The sequence below is a fragment of the Lissotriton helveticus genome, chromosome 2_2 (genome assembly GCF_964261635.1).
Source record: "Lissotriton helveticus chromosome 2_2, aLisHel1.1, whole genome shotgun sequence".
NCBI lineage: Eukaryota > Metazoa > Chordata > Amphibia > Caudata > Salamandridae > Lissotriton > Lissotriton helveticus.
In genome coordinates, this window is record NC_136060.1 from 291,905,014 (window position 1) to 291,927,562 (window position 22,549).

A 22,549-nucleotide genomic window follows, 5' to 3' on the forward strand; every position below is an offset into this window, starting at 1 on the left:
AATTAGTTACCTGGTCTATAATCACAGAATGAATGAAGTAGTGATTGCACTATGTTATGGGGGGAATACTAGTGAAGTTAAGCATTTCCCCTGGCGCAAGGATGATGACTAATGTATGACCAGCCCAATGTTAGACTCATCTGCGTGCAGTTTTAATGAGCTGTAGACTCTGCATGTAAATTAAAATCACCAAGGATTATAAGTATGTCTTGATTAGTGGGCAGATCGTTAATGGCTCCTTCTATATTTGGGAAAAAGAGAAGATAAGTTACCCGGAAGTTGTTAAATTTTTAAAAATAGGAACTCCTTCTGCACAGAAAGACCAGTCCTAATTAAGGAGGATTCTGAGTTAGATAACTGAGAAAAGGGTAGAGAAGCCCTTTATAGTACATCGGAGAGAATATAACTACCCAGCCTCCTATTTTTGTCCGCAGCCAGACGGTGTGGCTGATGCAGAAATCAATGGGATTGTTTTCAATGAGGGCTGGATCAGAACAGCAGAATCCTTATGTAGAGGAGATGGAGGGGAGATGGAGGGGAGGGGCAGAGTGCCCTGAAGCTAGGCAAGCCAGGCACAGTAACTCTTACTGAACAGCCACATCATATCCCAATCTCCACACTCATTGATCAAAATGTATTTTGATATTTGATAACACAATTTTCATACTTGCTCTAGAACATATTTTGCAGTACAACAACAGCAAGCTAGTGAAACATTTGCATTGGTCACATCATTTAACATTTGCATTACCTCTCACATTATTGAGGTAGCCATTTTATGGTATTCTTTCAAAGACTATTGCCAGTGTTTTTCAATATATGCATTAGATCTTAATGAAAAGTATCTAGAGGCAGGGATTTCCTTTTATTGATTTATTTATTTATTTGAGGTTTTATAGAGCGCCAACGTGACCAATTAGGGTATCAAAGCGCTTTACAGGGATAACACGTTACGCACAGGTTAGGCACAGGCAAAACACAAGGATGGGGATTAGGGAATTGACTACATAAGGACAAAAGGCAGAGTTATATACAATAATCAGTACAGTACCATAATCAGCAGAGCGACATGTCAGTGATAAGAAGAGAAATTCAGCAATTGTATAAGAGGGGACATATGATAGCAAAAGGGAGAGAGAACCAGCAGAACATTAGAAGGAGTGAAAATTGGTAAATGGCAAGGGCCAAGCTGTACAGGAGATTATGCACAGAAACAAAAGCCATGACAAAAGACGGTATACACGACAAAGGAGAGTTATTGGAGGAATTTGCTCATAAGGAAGGTTTTTGCGGAAGTGGGGTGGTTGGAGAATACGGTCTCTGGCAGAGCAGGAGTTTCTGAATCTCCCAGATACCACAATGTTCTGGGCAAGATATGCCAGGGAGTTCATGAACAAGGCTTTGTGTGTGATACACGCCAGCTTGAGCTGGATTCTGGCTTCAAGAGGAATCCAGTTCAAGGCATTCAGATGTGGTGAAATGTGTTAAAAAAAAATTGAGCTAGATAAGAGTCTAACTGCTGCATCGTAGCAAGCTTTCAGAGAGGCCGTGGGCGTCTTTGGTAGGCCAGAGAGGGTAGAGTAGCCTTATTCAATTCTGGAGATAACTAGCCCCTGAACTGCATTTTTAGGTCCGCAGTATCAAGGAAGAGTTTTAGTTTTCTCAAGTAGCTCAGATGGAACCTGTCAGCTTTGGACATTGAGTTGATGTGTTCTCGCATATTCAGGTTGCTGTTTGGCAGAATCCACTATGGTCAGTGTTCAGTTGAGTGATGTGATCGAGTTAATCCATCCCAGGATGTCATTGGAGTTTTTAGGGGGGGATGAGAAGGAACTACATTTTTTGGGGCATCCAGTTTGAGCTGGTTGTTGGTGAGCCATTGAACAGTCAGTTTCAGGGCGTCATTCAGATAGGTAATCTCCTCGAGAGAAGAGATTTTGATGTAGATCTGAGTATCATCGGCGTGCATGTGGAAGGAGATGTTGGCCGTTCAAAGAATTTCAGCTAATGGTTCAAGGAAGAGGTTTAAGAGGGTAGGGGACAGAGTAGAGCCTTGAGGGACACTGATTGATAACTGGGAAGGATCAGATAGGTTGCTGTTGACTAAGAATCTCTGGATGCGGTTCTGGAGAACGGAACCAAACCATTTGATGATGGTACCCCCTAGACCCATCTTGTGTTCAAGGCGTTCAAGAAGTTTCTCGTGGCTGACTTTGTCGAATGCCGAGGAAAGATCCAGAAGGATCAAGAGACGGGTTGTGCCTTGGTTAAGGGTTGGAGAGCATCATCTATGATGTAAAGAATAGTGGTTTCAGTGCTATGCCCAGGCCTGAACCCAGATTGGAATTTGTCAAGCAAGTTGAATTTAGTGATATGTTGTCTTAGATGTAGCTGCACACATTTCTCCAGAACGTTCGCAAGAAGAGGAATATTGGAAATTGGTCTGAAGTGGTCTGGAATTGCCAGATTCAGAGAGTTTTTTTTAGGATTGGAATGACTTGCCCGGTTTTCTGGGAGTCAGGTATGGACCCTTGTAGAAGGGAAGCGTTGATCATTGTAGTCCAAATGGGAACAATGAGTAGGGATGTCGCTGCCAAGCAGTTGGCGGGGAGATGGTCGTTCTGCTTGTTCACCCATAATAAACTGCTAATCCTGAGAGTGCAAGGCTATTCATTGAAACAGGAGTGTTCTAAATGAAGAATGAACATGGATATTTGGAAGCGAACTGAAGACAGATGTGTGCACTTTATGGATGTCAGTACTGTTGGACATGGCCTTTTTTACAAGGTCATCCAAGAACTTTTTGCCTTCCTCCTGGTATTTTTTCTGACCTGGTGTTGGTGGTTTTAGGTCTCTAGGCACTTTATCACTGCTGTCCCTTGTTAAAGTATATGTGCTCTCTATAGTAAACGTGGTAGGATTGGTCTACACCTGTTTGGCGTATTTAATTTACCTATCAGTCCCTTGTAAAGTGATATCTCATATACCCAGGGTCAGTAAATTAAATGCTACTGTGGCCTTGCAGCGCTGCATGCACCACCCACCAAAGTAGCCTTTCAAACCTGACTCAGGCCTCTGCCATTGCAGGGCTTGCACTTGCAGTTTACTGCCACTGTGAAGTGGCACATAAAGTGGTTGCCACGTCTGTGACTCCCTTTTTACTACATATCAGTCACCCCTAAGGTAGGCCCTAGCTAGCCCTATGGGCAGGGTGCAATATAGGTAAAAGGTAGCACATGTGCCTTAACTGTGTGGCATGTCCTGGTAGTGACAAACAGCCATTTTGGCTTCTTCATACTGTGAGGCTGCCCTCTCATTGGAATACACTGGGGATTCCCTCATATGTATTTCAGTGGTAATTCCTGATTTGAGTGGGTTAGCGTGGTCAAGTTTGGTATGTTTGGAATAGTGGTAATAAATGCTGTGTCATGGTGTTCACAGATTTATTATCACTATTTTAGAAATGCCACTTTTGGAAGTGGGCATTTCTGTGTGCTATTTGTCTTTGTGCCTGCCTGATGTGTATTGCATGCATGACTCTGGATGACAGGGGCTAGGGAGGTGCAGTGGCACCAGAGGGGCTGTGTGAGTCAGCTCTAGGCTGAAAAGGCCGATCTGCATTTGGAGTAGTGGGAGGAGTAAGACCTGACCCTGAATAGGACTGTGCCTGCCTTACACAATGCTGGCTCCGCCTCCCTGTGGTGTGCCTGGGACCAGAGCCTGCACTGACAATATAGACTGTTGTGCACTTGTTAAGTGCTCCCCAGAACTTTGATGGACTAGGTCCAAGGCCCTGTTCCAGGGCAGAACAAAGACTGGAAGTAGTAAAAATATTGGGGCTGTGACCCCATGAAAGTGTGCTGTTGCGGCCTGCAGGCTCTGGACGGCCAGGAGGAACCGCCGCTGGGAGACAGCTTGGCAGTTGAAGGGACTGCTATTCTGCTGAGAAGACCCAGTGTGCTGGCCTGACTGTGCCAGCTCTACCCTTGGCAGGTTCCTGGAGAAAAGTAACCTGCTCTCTAGTTGTGCCTTGAAGTGGGAGGCAGGCAGAGCGCTTCATTTTTCTTCTTATGCCCTGGACCGGGGCTTAGTACCCTGTGGGATTTCTGGCCCGGTGTGCTGGAGCCCCTGCCATGTTGCATAAACAGGTGGAGTGCTGCCTATTTTTCTTCCTGCCCTGCGGTCCCTGAGGAAGCACATGACTGTGCGTCTTCCCCGAGTGAAGGGGGCACTCTTTGATTCTGGGCGCCTTCTACTGAAAACCCAAGCCAACGGAGACTTTGCTCCATGGAAACCGGAAGTCAGGCAAGGAGAGCCTGACCTTCAGCGGGTCGGCCAGAGGAAGCAAAAGCCAGAGCAGGAAGTCAGGTGAAGGACGCAGGCAGAGAAAAAGGAGGACGGGGACTGCCGGCCATGTAAACCTGACTCCGAAGCACCAGACGCGAGCACTGCCAATTGCAGCCTCTTCCCAGGAATACAGGAGGCGGGTCCTCGATTGCAGCAGACGGCTGCGACTTCACCTGCTCAGGCCCCAAAGGGATGGTGAGTGAGGCTGAGCTCTCTTATAGTGAGTTCCGGTTGCTTTGAGTTGAGAGCAAGGATCGGAGTTCGCAGCTGCACCGCCAGATCTCTGGCCGCTACTTGAGGGACACGCATTGGCCTGAAGCCCTGACTGTGACAATGGGACTTAATTAGGCTCACAGAGCAGGGTAGAACCTCGACGGAGCCCCCGAGCTTGAGTGGAGGAAGGAGCCTCCACCAAAACACGGTGCAATCAAGGTAGTGAGCGCAAAGGCGCTGTGCCTGCCGATTGGGGGCCAGTGGGCTCCCGGAGAAATGGTTGCCTAGGGTGCAGCTATGTTTAGGCCTAAGGTGGGCCTGATGTAATTATGATGTATGCATAATGCTTCTCACTAGATTGCACTGATAATTATGAAGTTCATGTCTAATGCATTTGTGCTAAGTGTACACTCACCAGTAGTTACTGGTTGTCTTCACTAACTGTGAGTTGTGATATGATTTAATGCCTGTTTAAAAAAAAGCTTACTCTAGATCTCTGGGACATTTGTTAGATCAAATGAACTGTAGTAGATGAAGCTGTTTCTCTACATAACAAATGATCAATGTCAGACTAGTGTGGTTTTTTTAATGACTTGAAATGATTTTCATGCATGCTCTCCCGCTTTGTTGGTCTTTTTGAGAAATCTTTTCTCAATAATGATATGTTTTTTCTTTTTGTATTTTGAAAAAATTGTTGATATATGAACTGTTTTAAGGTTGTTTTAAATACATGAATTAATCCTTTTTAATAGTGTTATGTGTTATATGTGTTTTTAATGAATGTATAATAACATTGCTTTAGGATTAACTGACCAATATTGAGTTTTCGTTACATCTGGATTCTAAGGATCAGCTTTATTAATGTTTTGGTGATATAATTCATTTGTATGAGTATGACAGTTATATGATTGAGTTACCCAAAGGGGATTGTTTTCTTGATAGTTGTGATATAATGACATTGGCCGTGTAGTGTACATAATCCCTGTAAAATTCATACCAAGTGCCAGGTGGCACAGTGTATGTATGTGATTTCGCTCTGATGTGTTTTATGAGTAATAAAAAGGCAATTTTTGATATAACCTTGTGTGGAGTTTCTTTTTTGGTGTGCCTAGTGTGTCTCTGCTGTGTGAGTGTGTTGCACAAATGCTTTACACAATGCCTCTGGGATAAGACTGACTGCTCTGCCAAGCCTACCATGGGGGTGAGCAGGGGTTATCCACGGTGTGTAACTCCCTTGCCTTGACTAGAGTGATGGTTTCTACCTGGCTTAGGCGCACTCCCTAGCCAACCAGAAATCCCATTTCTTACAAGTACCAAGCTGAGGAAGTTGAAAAATGTAATGAAAATTTTAGCATAATAATAATATAGAAATGTGCTTTAATGTTAACATAAAATGTGTAATAAAAATTAACATTAGAAAATGTGGTTTTATTAAATGTGCAAAAGAGAAAATTCTGCTTATTTCTACAGAAAGCTATCATTTCTATCGTTCTCTCACCGCTATGCCACACTATTCTTTAATTTTTCTCTATCTCGTTAAGAACATAAATGACTTTCTTTAATTATGTTTTAATGTTATAACTGAACTGTAGAATATGAAAGCTTTTCATAAAATTTGCTGTTTCCTGCAAAATGTATTTCTCTTTTCCTCACATCATGTAACTTAACTGTATTTAGATTGTTTTCTTTGCCATATATTCATAATGAACAAGCGTATTAATGAAAAGAAATGGGTTGCTGCAGCTTACGTTTCGTGTTCTAACCAGGACAACCATAATTTAAAATGTTTCATTCCATAGAGCAGCTCATTATTACACAATGGTTCACTAAACAGCTAGTAGAGTAGACTTGCATACAGGTTCTCATGAGATCCTTAGTAGATGTAACTTTATGTAATATTTTGTAGCAACATCTGAATGACTTCAAGTCAACATGGACATTTTACCCTGGGAATCGAGAATGAAGACAACAGACCATCAAACGATCTTCCCCCATTGGATGCTGATGACATATTCACCTGTTTTTGCAACATGTTGCTTTTCTATATGGTAAGTGTTCCTAACTAGATGGTCAAGATATTCTATACACTCCTACCCTGCCATGCCCCGTAGCACTTTATTGTGCTAGCTTAAATTTCCATAAGCTATTGCTATCGGTGATTACTTTGATCTTACCTTATGCTGAGTGAGGAGACTTTCTATCTTTATTTCAATCATAGCTACTGCTGTGGATCTCTCCTTCTACCTGTCTTAACGGTTGCTATTACAGCTGTTCGGAGTACTCAGCTAAGACTCCAGAACTACTCTTTATCGGGAGATCGATCTTTTCTTAGATATTTGACTTTGCTCCAAACATCTACTTGCTTTTTTCCCCAAAAAAACTCTTCATGGGATATTTTTAGGATAGGATAAATCCTTAAGATTAGAATAGGGACTACATTTGGGTTGAAATATGCAGTTATTTTCTATGCTTGTTCTAACTAAAGTTATTTTAGATTATTTCTGTAATTGTTTCTATTTGACTAATCTGAATAAAAGGAACAAAAATAATGACTAATCTCTTAAAGAGAAAATAAACTTTTGAAACTTCACCAAACTTCTCTTTATTGTCTGAACATCAAATGCAAATAATTATGTTGATATTGTGTAATGCTCCATTCCAATACAGTGGCAAAGATTCATTGACCTAGAAAGGCTTGTAAATTAGAGGTTCTCTAAGTAAGTTTTAAAGTGATGTTACTTGTGGAAATTTGTATTTGATTGCTCTGCTTTCAAAGGTAAAGTCAAGGCTTGGAAAAGTGCCTTTGTAGATCTTTGGATAAATGTGGATCCAAGATCACATGTGATGAGAAAATGTGCAACCCTACAGACATATACCCCATGCTGATGGGAGTGTTAATAGATTTCCATATTGACTTAAGCAAGACACACTTTATTTGGGGTCTTTGGAAAAAGGTATTATCCATGGGTAAAGGGTTAGAATGTAGGAATTTGAAAGTCATTTAACCAGTGGTGATCTAATCACACCTCAGAGGCTGGAGTATGACCACAGTGGCTTCGGTACATTCTAGAATCCATTTTGAAGCACTAGGTGTAACATGTAAGACCCTCTAAAGACTAAGAGACAGTGGTTCCCTCTGGACACACTCGATCACTGAACATGAACCATGCATCATGTTGAACACAGAAACATACGAACAGGTAAACTAGACTCAAAAAAAGGACAAGTGTTGTGGCCCATAATTCACAGCCAGATACGGATTTTACTGCATAATTGTGACTAGTGCACACAGATCCCAACAGAAGCATGAAGAAATTACAAGGATGCTTCCAAATTTTGTAAAATTGTAGAGTAACGATTTGGGAAATACTCATCAACCATTACATGTTCTGTTGACAATGGGATACTAATGAAACACAGATGACAGTCAGACAGTTTGGGCCATTGCATGTGGCACAGAAACAACTTAACAGAGAGGAGGCACCAGGAATAGACAGGCCACAAACTGAATCACTTTAGGAGTTTTGGCACTAGTTTGTTAACAAAATCTATTTTCAGGACAGTTATGTTACCTAATGAATACACAACTAGGTCGATTCTAGCACCCCAACTACTACTACTCTACATGTTCCTGTCTCACTATGGACAGCATTAACCGTTAGCCACAAACAGCATGGTAATCAATATTGTAACCAATACTGTAACATATACCCAGTGTGAGTTTTGCGTCAAGCACTTCCTCATGATTGGATGGCTTGTTGTCTGTTTTGATTCCCTGCTTCTGATGGCATTCCTCCCTATTCTTGCTTTTGGCAGGCCCCTGGAACATTTGGGTTTCAGCCTGATTTTTGGTTGGTTGAGAGCATCTCTCCACTGTAAAAGTGAGGGAGCTATTTTTCATTTTGCGTGTTTATTTGTAATCTGAACTTTAGAGCTTGATGGAATTGCATGTCTTGCTGCTTCATCTCTCTCTCTCTCTCTCTTTGTCTCTCTTTCTCTTGCTCTCCTTTCTCCCTTTCCTTCTCTAACTGTCCTGTTGCACCTGTCTCCCACAGTATACCCTGCACGCTCACCCATCTTTCTCTCTCTCATTCTCCCTCCCTCGCCTGTCTCTCTCCCTATTGTCACCGAGTGCTGCTTGGTGTCGTTCTCTCTCCTCCTTTGTATCCCTGTGTCTACTCTGACATGCCGCTATCTGCTACAGATATTTGCTTTGCCAATGCTGGCACATTTGCATCACAAGCATTAGCAAAGCCAATAATAGTAAATGGGCAGTTTGGAATATTACTTTGTGCACTTTCAAGATTTCTGCCACATTGCATCTAGAACAATAATTGTACATATTTATAAATAGCACCATTAGCTTTTCCAGGAATTATACAGTATGAAAACATTCCAGAGAAAAGAGACGGACAAAGGAAAACTTCCAGAGGACAACCTATGAATTGTGAAAAAAAAGTACAGAAAATTGTTTGTAAGTAAAAGAAGATGATGAACAAACAAGTCTAACACATGTTAATAACACGATGTACTATTTCCTAAATGTTTTAACTAACCTATACATTTGTATTAACTACATTTTACAAGAAAGAATAAGGAATGACCTACTATGCTATAAATATTGTCTTTAAAGAAAAGTAAAAACGATGACACAATAATTAACTAAAAATGTGTACATATTTATTCTGTACCAAGTGTAAAGGAAGGGCTGCGACAGAAGAAACAATATCCCATATGTCAGACCACAATCATGCAGCCTATGTCCCTGAATCTGAGACAATACATTCAGATGAAATAATAAAATCCAAGACACTTGTCCCTCTGAAACATTGTGAAAATATTAAACAATAAGGTAAAAACATTCCAGCTAATCAAGCAGGCCAGTACTAGGTAGTTGGATATAAATTCAAAAAAGCACCTGTGTAGATGAATACAAAGAAACAATTAATGCCAACATGTGGCACATGCAACTTAGGGCCTCATTACGATGTTGGGTGGAAAGTTTCAGCCTAACACCGTCTCGGATTCTGAACCGGAGGCTCGCAGTCGTCAGGTGCGCCTGGCCGATTACGATGCGACAGACCACTGTTCGTTCGGAGTCCCATTTTTCCCTATGGGAGCCTGTGTCCCGCCCGACAACACAGGTTCCTATGGGAAAATGGGGGTGTGATTAAACCCCTGCACCCTGTCGCAGGCAGCCCATTGTTCCTACCAAACAGTGCAGGGTTTTACATGGGGGTCTCTTACGTACAACCTCAGCCCCAAGCCAGAGGCCGCAGGATGAAGGGGGCCCAGCTTTTGGGCACCAAAGGTTACTTTCCAAGAGCCTTTTCGTGTCAGACAGGCGGACTCGGAAAGGCTGTTGGAAATCAACATTGTAATGGGTTGATCGGACACTCTGTCCATAGAGGTACACAATGTGGTTCTGACTGACATGGATACTCCGAGAGTGAGTCAGAACCGATTCGGAATGACCACGCTGTTTACTTTGCATTCAAACCCGGATAACGATAGAAGCCACACGAGAGGACAGAATTAAGATGCAAAAACTCTAATTATAGAAGGGAATTACGCGGGGGCAATCATCAATCTATAAGGTGCACCAACCGCTATAACAGAATATACGTACATCTGTCCTCTTCGTGAAATAAAACGTTTTTTTAAAAATAATTTTCTATTCAAGCACCCGATCGAGGCCATTGACGCCTGTGAACCTAATATACTTCAGTATGCCATAAACGCATACTACGTGCCTAATAGATCATTTTAAGATATTTCACACATTGCCAAGTGGGACCCGAATAAGACAGAAGGAGGTATAAGCCCTAGACTCCCACTCGATATTTTTAAACCCAGATTGGCTTTGCTTTCACCTGACTACAGTAAAAGGTGGTTCTAACTGTTCCAGGTTTTAATCTTATGTTTGAGAGAGTTACAAATAACTCGGTCTTGATAAAGATGGCTATATAAAGGTGCCATCAAAACGCGTCGACGTTTCACAAAAGGAACACAATCTGTGAGGAAACTGGGACCGTTGAATGCTCATCATATGTTGGTATCGGGTCTCAGCCTCTAAATGAAATAATCACGGATGTGGGCCATTCAATGACATAGTTTTTTGTCTTTTATATGTACTCGCCCTTTTTTTATGTGACAAATGTTTTTAATGAAAATTGTATGCAATCATTGTGTTTCATGACGTTGCTTTGATGTAATATTGATTATCTACATACTGTTAAGCCTAAACTTTTTTAACCATAACCTGGATTAAATTAAGGAATAAATTCATTTATTTTGATAAAATTATTGTGTTTGATTTATAAGTAAGGGGTTGGGTCATGGAATTATACTGCTCCCTCTATGTATGTGGATAGGTTGAATGCATGTGAGGGTGTTTTATAACAGGGTATACAGTGAATCGAAGTAGCCTAGCGTTTTATCCAAAGGAAACACTCTTTGTTGACATGACTTTCCGACTGTAAACATCGTAATTGGTCAGGTGGATTGTAAGCTGGCCGAGTCGGACGAAAGGGTTCCGACGCGGTTGAGGTGATTACGACTATAGGGAGGAGGCTTTCCGCCCCACATCGTAATCGGCCCCTAAGTACAATGGACTGTGTTCCCAGACCTTTTGTCATAGATTATTTTGAACTTGAATTATTTTAAGGACATCTGAATTGGAAGGGCAAGCAGATCTTGTTGCAGGAAACCAGTAATTTACAAAGTACCAAGATGAAGCAAAGTTGGGAGCCATTCCGGGCTGTGGGACAAAACAGAGGGCATCACCAAGCCTACAACCCGATGCCTGCTGCACCTCAGAGGAGTATAGGAAGGAACCGTGTGACAGGAGTAGGAGAGAGATGCGGTGATGAAGGCTCAGGGAACAAGTTAATGAGCATAAGTGCTCTCTCATTATTAACAATGCATAGGAAGGAGCAGCACATGAACTCCCATGGACGGCTAATTAGGAAATGAAAGTGAAAAAAAAATATTGTGTATTTCCACAACATCAACAATGGAAGGATAACTGTTAGATCTAGCACCATTGGTGTGGTTCTCCCTTCCATTTTTGCTTTGGCCTCCTATGTTTTTACTGTGTGTTAGACTCTGTTCTGCTGTTCTAGATGCTTTGGGTACTTTGCCACTGCTGTTCAGTGCCAAAGTGCAAGTGCTCCCTTTGTAAAGCACTTTAGTGATTAGTGATTCCATGATTGGCTTATTTGATTTACTTGTCAGACACAGTAGTACAGTGCACTATGTGTGCCATGGGCCTGTAAATCAAATACTGCTGGTGGGCTTGCAGCACTGATTGTGCCACCCACAGAAGCAGCTTGTAAATTGGTACTCAGGCCTGCCATTGCAGAGCCTGTGTGCAGTCTGGGACTGCCATGTCGACTTGGAAAATGCACACACTTGCCTGTCTCTAAACCTTCCCTTTTCTACTTGTTAGTCACCCCTAAGGTAGGCCCAAGGTACCCCTGTGGGCAGGGTGCATTGTATGTGAAAGTTAGGACATGCCCTGATGTGTGTGGCAGTATTTGTCCTGATAGTGAAATACTGCCAATTTCGTTTTTGACTATTGCAAGGCTATCTATTCCATTAGGCCAGAATGGGGAGTTTGTTTATAACATCTTATAAACATAACCAACCCCGGGAACAAGATTGAAAAATAAAGTTTAGTATGCCTGAACTCAGAATGTTAAGATGCATCTTTTAGTGAGGGTGATTTTTACATTCTGTGTTTGAAAATGTCGCTTTTAGAAAGTAGGTATTTTCTTGCCTAACAATCCAGTGTGCCTCTGCGAGGTTTGTGTATTGCATGTCTAGCTTTTGGATGGCAGGGGCTGGAGAAGGGCAGCGGCTCCAGAAGTCTGATGAGTCAGGGCTGGGGTGAATAGGTCTGGTCTGCATTTGTAGTGGTGGGATGAGTAGCACCTTCACCTGAATAGGGCTGTGCCTGCCTTCCACAATGACGGCTCCGCCCCCTGTGGTGTGTCTGGAGCAAGGGCTCACACTGACAAAGGAGGTTGTTGTGCATGTGCAAAGTGCCCCACAGAACTGGTTTTGGCTGGGTACAGACACTCTCTGCTTTCAGAGAACAAAGGATTTTGGTGTATAAAAAGAGGGGCCCAGACCTCAGACTTTTAGATCACTTCTGTGAAATCAAGAGGAACCGGATCAGCTGAGGTGGAATACTGCCCCTGTACTGTTTGCTTTCTGGGGTTGGCCTGCAGTGGCTGCTTGCTGCCAAGGAAAGGAGAAAAGGACTTTGCTGTTTGCTTTGTCATCTTGAGGAAGATCTCGAAGGACTTGAAACTGTGCGTGCCTCCTTTTCTGAAGTCTCAGGGGCGCAAAGGCTTCACCCCTAGCTCCCCTGAATTTCCTTGCTGGGAATTCCAACCTGAAAACAGGTGCCTGCTGCTGTTTATGGCATCTGGAGACTGTTTGTTTCTGGCAGCTGGAAAAATGACACAACACTGAAGAAGCGTGTCGCATCCGCACTTGTTTTCTGATGCACCACCGAAGTAACCGTCGCAGCGCCTGTCGTGCCTCAAGGAATGGCTGCACGATGCATCGGGTGTAAAGATCTCCGAAGTCCAAGATCGCCGCACCGATTCCAACGCAAGTCTGCTGTGCGGCTGCACGAGACCATGCATCAAGGCACCAAGACTGTCGCATCGTTGGAGGCCGCAGTAAGAAACAGACACATCAACTCCCCTTGCAATAAAGGAATCAACGCATCACCTTCCCTGCCTGCAGTAAGGCACAGGCGCATCACCTCCCTTGAGTGTTACGAACAGACGCATCACCTTCCCTGCTCCCATTTTGTTTGCTTTGAGTGATGCATCTAAGGTACTTTTGAGAAAAGTGTTGCATTTACAACTTCTATTGAACTGAACTATTTCTACCATTTGAAAGCCTTATCTTTAATACTGTATTGTGGATTTTTGTTGTTTGGTCTTGTTTAGGTTTAGATAAAGATTACTTATATTTCTGAACTGGTGTGGTGTCTATTTGCAGTGTTGTCACTGTATTACTGTATGTGTTCACAAATGCTTTACACACTGCCTCTGAGATAAGCCTTTCTGCTTGTGGCAACCTACTTAGGGGGTTGTGGCGGTTTGGGTGGGGATAGGCAAGAGGCGAGTCTTGGTAGGCTTCAAACTAGGGTTTAATGATTGAAACAGTCTGTCCGTACAAGTAGGGCGCACACGTAAAGGACGAGGGGACCGGCTTCTTTCCCGTTGGGGTTTGATGTTTCCTTCCGGCTCTCGGCGTCGGGTCGGGCTCCGCCTCCCAGTCACTTCGGGCTCCGTCGTGCCCCCAGGCTCCACCGAGGGGGGGAAACAGAAAACAGAGGTGGTATGAGTAACCTGTTTGTGACTACAGACAGTAAAAGGGGAAAGGGGGTGAGGGTACACACTGTGATTCAATCCTGATGCGATCTGTGAGGGGAGTGCAGGGGGCCTCTTTACGCTATGGGACAGCCGGTCTTCCTTTCCCCAACCTCAACCACCCTGTGACCCGACCCCGTACCTCTGTTAGCCACGCCCCTCCGGGGGAGTGGCTGGGCGGATCGCGGGTCCAGTGCCCTCCTGGGTTCGTTGGTGTCGCCGGTCTCCGCAGCCCGTCTTGTTGTCGGCTGCTCGGGTCGTCCTCCACTCCGCGGTCCGGTCCTCCCCTGGCCGCTCCGTCTTTCTCTCTCTCGGCGGCGTCCTCCGTAGAAGTCTGGGTCCTGGCTGGGTTAGATGTCCCCGCGGATCCGTCGAACCCCTCTGTTCCCGCTCTCCAAGGAAAACCGCGATTCCTGTCTTCTCCTCTTCTCCCCGTCTCGTCTTCTCTGCTCTCCGCTCTCCACTCAATTCCACTGCTCCACGCCGCTCCTCCGCTCTGCTCCTCTCTGACCGCTCCTCCGGTGTATAGACACACCTGGTCCTGGTTTCGGGCGTCTTTTAAAGGGAAGCTCAGTCCCTCCTCCTCTTCACCTGCGCTGGGCCAGTTAAAGGGGTCGCGCTCCAGGTCCTCCTCATCGCAGCTATACTGGACCGCCCCCGGGGTCCAATTCGTGGAGTCGCCCACCTGTGGAGAGAAGAGGGGGGGTCACAGATTATAGACGCACTCCGGGGTGTAGGGGGGAGTTGCCCCCCTTCCCGGTTACACACCTCCCCCCCTGGACGCTTCCGTTCGGGAAGGGGATTACGGGACAAGTAGTCAGCCCCTGTGTTGTCTATTCCACGTTTGTGACACACCGTGAAGGAATATGGCTGAAGGGCCAAAAACCACCGCAACACCCTCGGATTATTTGACCTGTTGCGGGCCATCCACAGGAGGGGCGCGTGATCTGTATACAGGGTGAAAGACCTCCCTTCCAGGTAGTAGGCCAGCTTGTCGACCGCCCAACGTATGGCCAAGCACTCCTTCTCCACCGTGGAGTATTTCAACTCCCGGGGGAACAGTTTGCGGCTCACGTATAAGATCGGGTGTTCTGCCCCATCCTCCCCTGTTTGTGACAAAACCGCCCCGATGCCGTAGTCAGAGGCGTCTGTGTGCAGGGAAAAGGGTCTGTTAAAATCGGGGGAGGACAAGACGGGAGTCGTGGTGATGGTTCTCTTCAGGGCGGCAAAAGCTTCCAACATCTCCACAGTGGGATTTGCCAGCCCCGCCGCTTTAAAGGTGGTCTGGAGGGTATGCGTGAGGGGGGCAGCTAGCTGGGCGAACCTGGGGATGAACCGCCTATAATAACCGATAAGCCCCAGGAAGGCACGCATCTCCTTTTTGGAGCCAGGAAAAGGCGTTTCTACTATAGCTCGGACCTTCTCGATCTGCGGCTCTATCATTCCGTGTCCTAGCAAGTATCCCAGATACTTCACTTTCTGGAAGGCTATTCGGGTTTTCTTAGCGTTGATCTTTAGGCCGGCTTTGGTGAGGGTGTCCAACACCTGGTCCAGATGGGCCAGGTGAGTTTGCCAATCGGGACTAAACACGACGATGTCGTCTAGATAGGCGGATGTAAACGGCTTGAGGTCTTTTAAGACGTTGTTCATCAGTCTTTGGAAGGTGGCCGGTGCTCCATGCAACCCAAAGGGTGGGACGTTGAACTCGTAGTGACCTGAGTCGGTGGAAAACGCCGTTTTATGCTTGTCTTCTTCCCGCAGGGGCACCTGCCAATATCCCTTAGTCAAGTCTATAGTACTGATGTACTTTGCCTCTCCTAGCTTTTCAATTAATTCGTCTATCCGGGGTATCGGATAGGCGTCAAAGGAGGAAATGTCGTTAAGGGCACGGAAGTCCATACAAAACCGGCGACTTCCATCCAGTTTGGGTATCATCACTATCGGGCTGGACCATTGACTACTGGAGGGACGGATGACCCCGAGTTTCAGCATGTCTTCAATCTCTTGTTGAATGCCTTTCCTCCTTGCTTCGGGCACCCGATATGGCCTGATTTTCACCACTCTTCCGGGTGGGGTTCTTATTTGGTGTTCGGCCCGAGAGGTTCTTCCTGGTTGATCGGAGAAGACCCGGTGATGTCGGTTCAGGGTGGTCATCAACTCTTTCCTCTCTTGTGTCAGCAACTCCTCATTGAGCACGAGCTGGTTCAGAGTGCTCCCAGTGGATGAAGTAGGATGACCGACCAAGTGTACGCCCGTAGGAGGGGGACCCAGCCATTTTTTCAGCAGGTTGATGTGGTACACCTGGGTTTTCTTTGGGTGTACCTGTAGTTTATAGCTGGTATTTCCGATGGTAGAAACAACCTGGTACGGGCCACTCCAATCCGCTTTAAATTTCTGCAGGGAGGAAGGCAGCAATACTAAAGCCCAGTCCCCTTTTTGTAGTCTCCTCCACTTCTTTCCTTTGTCGTAGCATGCTTTCTGTCTTTTCTGGCTATTGTCTAGGTGGGTATAGGCCAGATCCCTCAGTTTTCCCAGTTTGGATCGGAGATTCTGGGCGTACTCCAGAGTGTTCATGGCCTCCTCGGGGGTTTCGTTCTCCCAGGCCTCCTTCGTCATGTCTAGGAGAGACCTCGGTTGTCTACCGTACAGTAGTTCAAATGACGAGAACCCGGTGCTGCTTTGTTTTTGCCCCCTTATTACATACAAAGCAAGGGGCAATACTTGGTCCCAATCCGCGCCGTTCACCTCCAACATTTTCCTCAACGTGGTCTTCAAGGTACGGTTGTACCTCTCCACGAGCCCGTCTGTCTGTGGATGGTACACCGCGGTGCGGATTTGTTGAATATCGAGCATCCTACACACCTCCTTCATCAACTTGGAGACGAATGGGGTCCCTTGATCGGTTAGGATTTCTTTCGGGAACCCCACTCGTGAAAACAGTTCGAGCATTCTATCGGCTACCTGCCGAGTGGTGGTGGTTGCCAGAGAAAACGCCTCGGGAAATCTGGTGGTGTAGTCCACCATGACCAACACGTATTGGTGTCCTTTTTTTGTCTTCGGAAGGGGTCCTATCAGGTCCATGCCCACGCGCTCGAAGGGGGCTCCGATAATGGGAAGAGGCTGTAGCGGTACCGCTGGGGGACGAGTCATATTCTTTTTCTGACATGTTTCACACCTCTGGCAGTATTCCAAGGCGTCTTTATAAATGCCGGGCCAATAGAAATGGCGGAGGAGGGTCTGGGTCGTTTTCTCGGCCCCGGTGTGGCCGGCGACGAGGTGGGCATGTGAGTAGAACAAGACCTGTTCTCGGAACACCAAGGGGACTAACAGCTGTTCCGGGTCATCTTTCTTTCCTTGTCGGTATAGCAATTCGTTTTTGACCAAGAAGCGTGGATAGACCATGGGGCTCTGCCCATGCGTCCGTTGCGCGGTGTCCCAAGCGTTGAATAGCGTGTTGTCGTTGGCCTGGGCAAACTTGAAACTGCGGTCCAATACCCAGGGTTCTTGGGACAAGAGAGTGGGCCTGGGGTTTTTTTCTGCATTTTGTCCCAGACTGTGATGGAACATCTCCAGGAAAGACGGGTTATCAGTCCCGATGATGAGATCCTCAGGGAGGGAATCTAAGACACCTACTTTGATGTTCTGGGGTCTACCTTCCCTGGGGTAGATGGGTAGGAGGGCCACTGGGTAGGGGCGGACGTCCCCATGGACACACCGTATGAACACTTGATCGTTCGGGATCAGATTGGAGGCTTTGATGTGTTTGGTCTGTACCACTGACTGTCGGCACCCCGAGTCCAACAGGGCTTGAATGAGAGCCCCATTCACTGTCACACTTACTCGAAAAGCGGGGCCCATCTCTGCGGAGTACAGAACGGTTCGGGGGAGGTACCCGACCTCCATTGGTTCTTCGTTAGTTTTTCTCCGGGGGCACAACCTTGCGATGTGTCCCCAGTTGCCGCAGTCAAAGCACTGCGGGCTATTATGCGGGTGGGGTTCCGGCCTCCAGGTTTTGGGTTTCGCCACCTCCGGCAGACGCACGGGTCTCTTCTCGGGCTTCGAGAGAAGTCTGGGCTTCTCCGGTTCCCATGCAAAGGGTCCTCGGGGCTGCGCCCTCGTGAAGGTGGTAGCCATCTCGACGGCCTGTGCTGTCGTAAGGTTATGGTGTTGTCTTAACCATCGTTGAGTTGCATATGGGAGGGCCTCTAGGAATTGCTCTAGGTACACCCTGTCCATTATTTGTTCTTTGGTACTCTGCTGGGGAGTCACCAATTATCCGCTGCCATCTTCAAGCGCACAAACAAGGTCTTCGGGGTTTCCCCAGGGACACCCCTCTCCTTCCGGAACTTGATCCGATAGGCCTCTGTGTCCAGACCCAGGTGGTCCAGGATTATTCCCTTGATGGTGGCATATGGGGTGTCCCCGGTGGGGTTGGCCACCTGGTAGGCAGCCTGAGCTTCTCCCACCAGCAGGGGAGCTAAGAAGAAGGGCCACTTGGCCACGGGCCATCCGCAGGCGCGGGCCGCCCGTTCAAAGTTTAGCAAGAACGCATCGGGGTCTTTGCCCGGAATGTACTTCTGAAGGGACACTCCCCCTATGCTGTGGGGTGTTAGGCCGGTCGAGGGGGCTACCGTGGGTATCACTGGGTCCAAGGCATGTGCGGTCACGGCCGCCTTCATTATTTCCCGGTCGGCATCCGCCGACTGAATTTGCTTTTCTACCACCCATTCCAACCGTTCCTGCCCTTTGGCCAGTCTTTCCAGGATCGCTTCCATATTTGTTATACTGATGGTTGACGTGCCCGCATTCTCCACCACTGTGGCGGTTTGGGTGGGGATAGGCAAGAGGCGAGTCTTGGTAGGGTTCAAACTAGGGTTTAATGATTGAAACAGTCTGTCCGTACAAGTAGGGCGCACACGTAAAGGACGAGGGGACCGGCTTCTTTCCCGTTGGGGTTTGATGTTTCCTTCCGGCTCTCGGCGTCGGGTCGGGCTCCGCCTCCCAGTCACTTCGGGCTCCGTCGTGCCCCCAGGCTCCACCGAGGGGGGGAAACAGAAAACAGAGGTGGTATGAGTAACCTGTTTGTGACTACAGACAGTAAAAGGGGAAAGGGGGTGAGGGTACACACTGTGATTCAATCCTGATGCGATCTGTGAGGGGAGTGCAGGGGGCCTCTTTACGCTATGGGACAGCCGGTCTTCCTTTCCCCAACCTCAACCACCCTGTGACCCGACCCCGTACCTCTGTTAGCCACGCCCCTCCGGGGGAGTGGCTGGGCGGATCGCGGGTCCGGTGCCCTCCTGGGTTCGTTGGTGTCGCCGGTCTCCGCAGCCCGTCTTGTTGTCGGCTGCTCGGGTCGTCCTCCACTCCGCGGTCCGGTCCTCCCCTGGCCGCTCCGTCTTTCTCTCTCTCGGCGGCGTCCTCCGTAGAAGTCTGGGTCCTGGCTGGGTTAGATGTCCCCGCGGATCCGTCGAACCCCTCTGTTCTCGCTCTCCAAGGAAAACCGCGATTCCTGTCTTCTCCTCTTCTCCCCGTCTCGTCTTCTCTGCTCTCCGCTCTCCACTCAATTCCACTGCTCCACGCCGCTCCTCCGCTCTGCTCCTCTCTGACCGCTCCTCCGGTGTATAGACACACCTGGTCCTGGTTTCAGGCGTCTTTTAAAGGGAAGCTCAGTCCCTCCTCCTCTTCACCTGCGCTGGGCCAGTTAAAGGGGTCGCGCTCCAGGTCCTCCTCATCGCAGCTATACTGGACCGCCCCCGGGGTCCAATTCGTGGAGTCGGCCACCTGTGGAGAGAAGAGGGGGGGGTCACAGATTATAGACGCACTGCGGGGTGTAGGGGGGAGTTGCCCCCCTTCCCGGTTACAGGGGTGAACAGGGGTTATTTTAGAAGTGCATCCCCCTTACCCTGACTAGAAGCAAGGGTCCCTATTTGGGCAAAGTTACCTACCTCTGCCAAATAGAAACCCCCATTTCTAACAATAACCTTATCCAATCAAATTCGAGGGTCAAGAAAAAATGCCTCTTGTGTGGGAGAAAAACAAAAATAGAGAGGCAAACCTTCCAGTAAAGACGATGGAACTGAGATAGACAAGAAACACACCCAATCGTGTACTAGGGGCTGCCCCAAAGCCCATGCTGTGTTTTATTGTATAAAGTGCTGTTTGTGGCAGATAGCTGAAACTGTCCGTAGTGAGGCTGAGAAAGTGGTGGTGTAATGAAAATGAAACTATTGTATGCATTTTCAGTTTTTATATAATGTTTTTATGTATTGAAAGACTGCATTTTATCTTTTAAATTTTGTATTTTTAAAAATTGCAACTATATTTTACATCATTTATATATTGGTTCTTTTTTCATATCAAAACGTTATTCACTAATATTATATGTGTATTGTACAAATTATTTTTATTGTGAATATACTAATATCCTATACTACAATATTTAGCAAATACTTTACACATTATTTATATTGCAAATATATTAATTAACATGTTTAAAAATACTAAACAATATTGTAAAATATGATTCATTTTGTGTTTCATTGAAAATCACATTTGTGAAATTACATTGACTTTTTACAAGTGCAATTGAATATTTTGAATTGTAATTTATTATTATAAAAAATTATTTTTATTATAACAATATTAACAATATGCTTACAATGTAATGGAAGAGGTAGTATAGCTCTTCTCTCTGTCACTAAGCTGTCGCCTTCATCAGTGTTGTTTCTGGGCAATGCACTGGATGCACTGGGGGCACCTCAAGGAGTCCCTGTCTTGGCTAAAACAATTTCAAGACAACCCCAACTCAAACCCAAAAAGGTTTTTTCAGACTTTTAAATGTACTCCTCTTTATTTTGCCAATGACCACCCAATTTAAAGTAGTGACTATCCCTCAATCAGCAGTGGTTGTTGGCCATCTATGAATGATAATTTTTGCACCTCCTTAAAGCTTAGCAGCTAAGATTCTGGAAACTATCCCGAAGCTATGCTAATGCTAACAATTCTTTGAAGTCAGTTCAGTTCCAGAATTTGGCATTTCAGCAGCAGAATCTGGCAACTGAATAAGCACTGAATGAACTTTCCATCTTTTAGAGACTTGAGGTAAGTACCAGCATTTGTTCCAGTATCTTGTGTAGGTTGACACACAAGAAATTCAAAAAACCATTAACCGTGGATATTTCATACAACTGCTCCCTAATTAAAAATCTGGAGAGAATAATATTAATTGCAAGCTTAGGGTTTATGTATTTTCTCAATCACTGACCCAATCTCAACAACAATAACATTGTGTACAAAAAATATTGTGTCAAAAAGATCATTTACAAAAATAACATCTCCCTATTATTATAATAATAAGTACAAAAATATCATAAAAAAATATTTGGCTGATATTGCAAAAAAAACCCAAAAAAACCAAAGTATAATTTTTTCATATCTCTGTCTGTCTGTCTGTCTCTCTCTCTCTCTATATATATATATATATATATATATATATATATATATATATATATATACAGGTGTTTCATTTATTGTTTATTAACTTAACTTTTGAAATGTCATTTTTTTATTATATGTTTTCAATTGTTCCCAAAATGTTTTAAAAAATGAATTGATAAAGTTTTGTTACAGTCTGTCTTCCTTCAATACCCACAGGACAGGCAAACATGAATTACTAATGTCTTCTATGCCCATTGTTAAACAGGAAATGCTTTAAAAAGACATGGCCACCTCTAGGTCTTTGTATGACTTTTTGACATGTGTCTCCCTGCCCCAGCTGCCGCTGAGGACGTTCGAGGCCCTTCTCCACCCGCAGGCTACCACCTGCGCCTCATCCCTGGTGGCCAGTGGTAGGTGGTAGGTAGGTTTGTTCATCCTCCGCTTCATTGCTTTTATTGTATTGGCTGTATTTTCATTGTTGTGTCTGTGACTGTTGTTGTCAGTCTTCCCCCGCTGCCTGTACGTGGTCCATGCCCCTTTTGCTTCCCCTCTCTGTCCCCGTGCTCTCTCTGCCCGGTCTTTCATTCTGTAGCCCTCGCTGCCCCCGTGTCCCTGCCTGGTTTTCCTTTCTGTTCCCCTCGCTGCCCCCGTGCCTCTCTGCCCGTTCTACCATCTATTCTCAGCTGCCCCTGTATTTCTGTATTTTGCCTCTGTGCCACTCGTTTTTCCGGTATTTCAGTGCCCTTTTTGCCTTCTGTGCCACTCGTTTTTCCCTCGTTTTTGGTCCCCTTTTGCCTATGTTCCACTAGTTTTTTGTGCCCGTCTGCCTTCTGTGCCATTCGTTTTTCCATCATTTGTGTGCCTCTTTTGCCTTTTGTTCCACTCGTATTTGTGCCCTTATACCCTCTGTTCCACTCATTTTTTGTGCCCTTCTGCCCTCTGTGCCGTTGATTTTTCCTTCGTTTTTGTGCCCTACTGCCTTCTGTTTCACTCGTTTTTTGTGCCCTTCTGCCCTCTGTGCCACTCGTTATCCCCTTGTTTTTGTGCCCCTTTTTCCTTCTGTTCCACTCATTTTTTGTGCCCTTCTGCCCTCTGTTCCACTCGTTTTATTTTGTGCTCACCTGCCTTCTGTGCCACTTGTTTTCCCTCGTTTT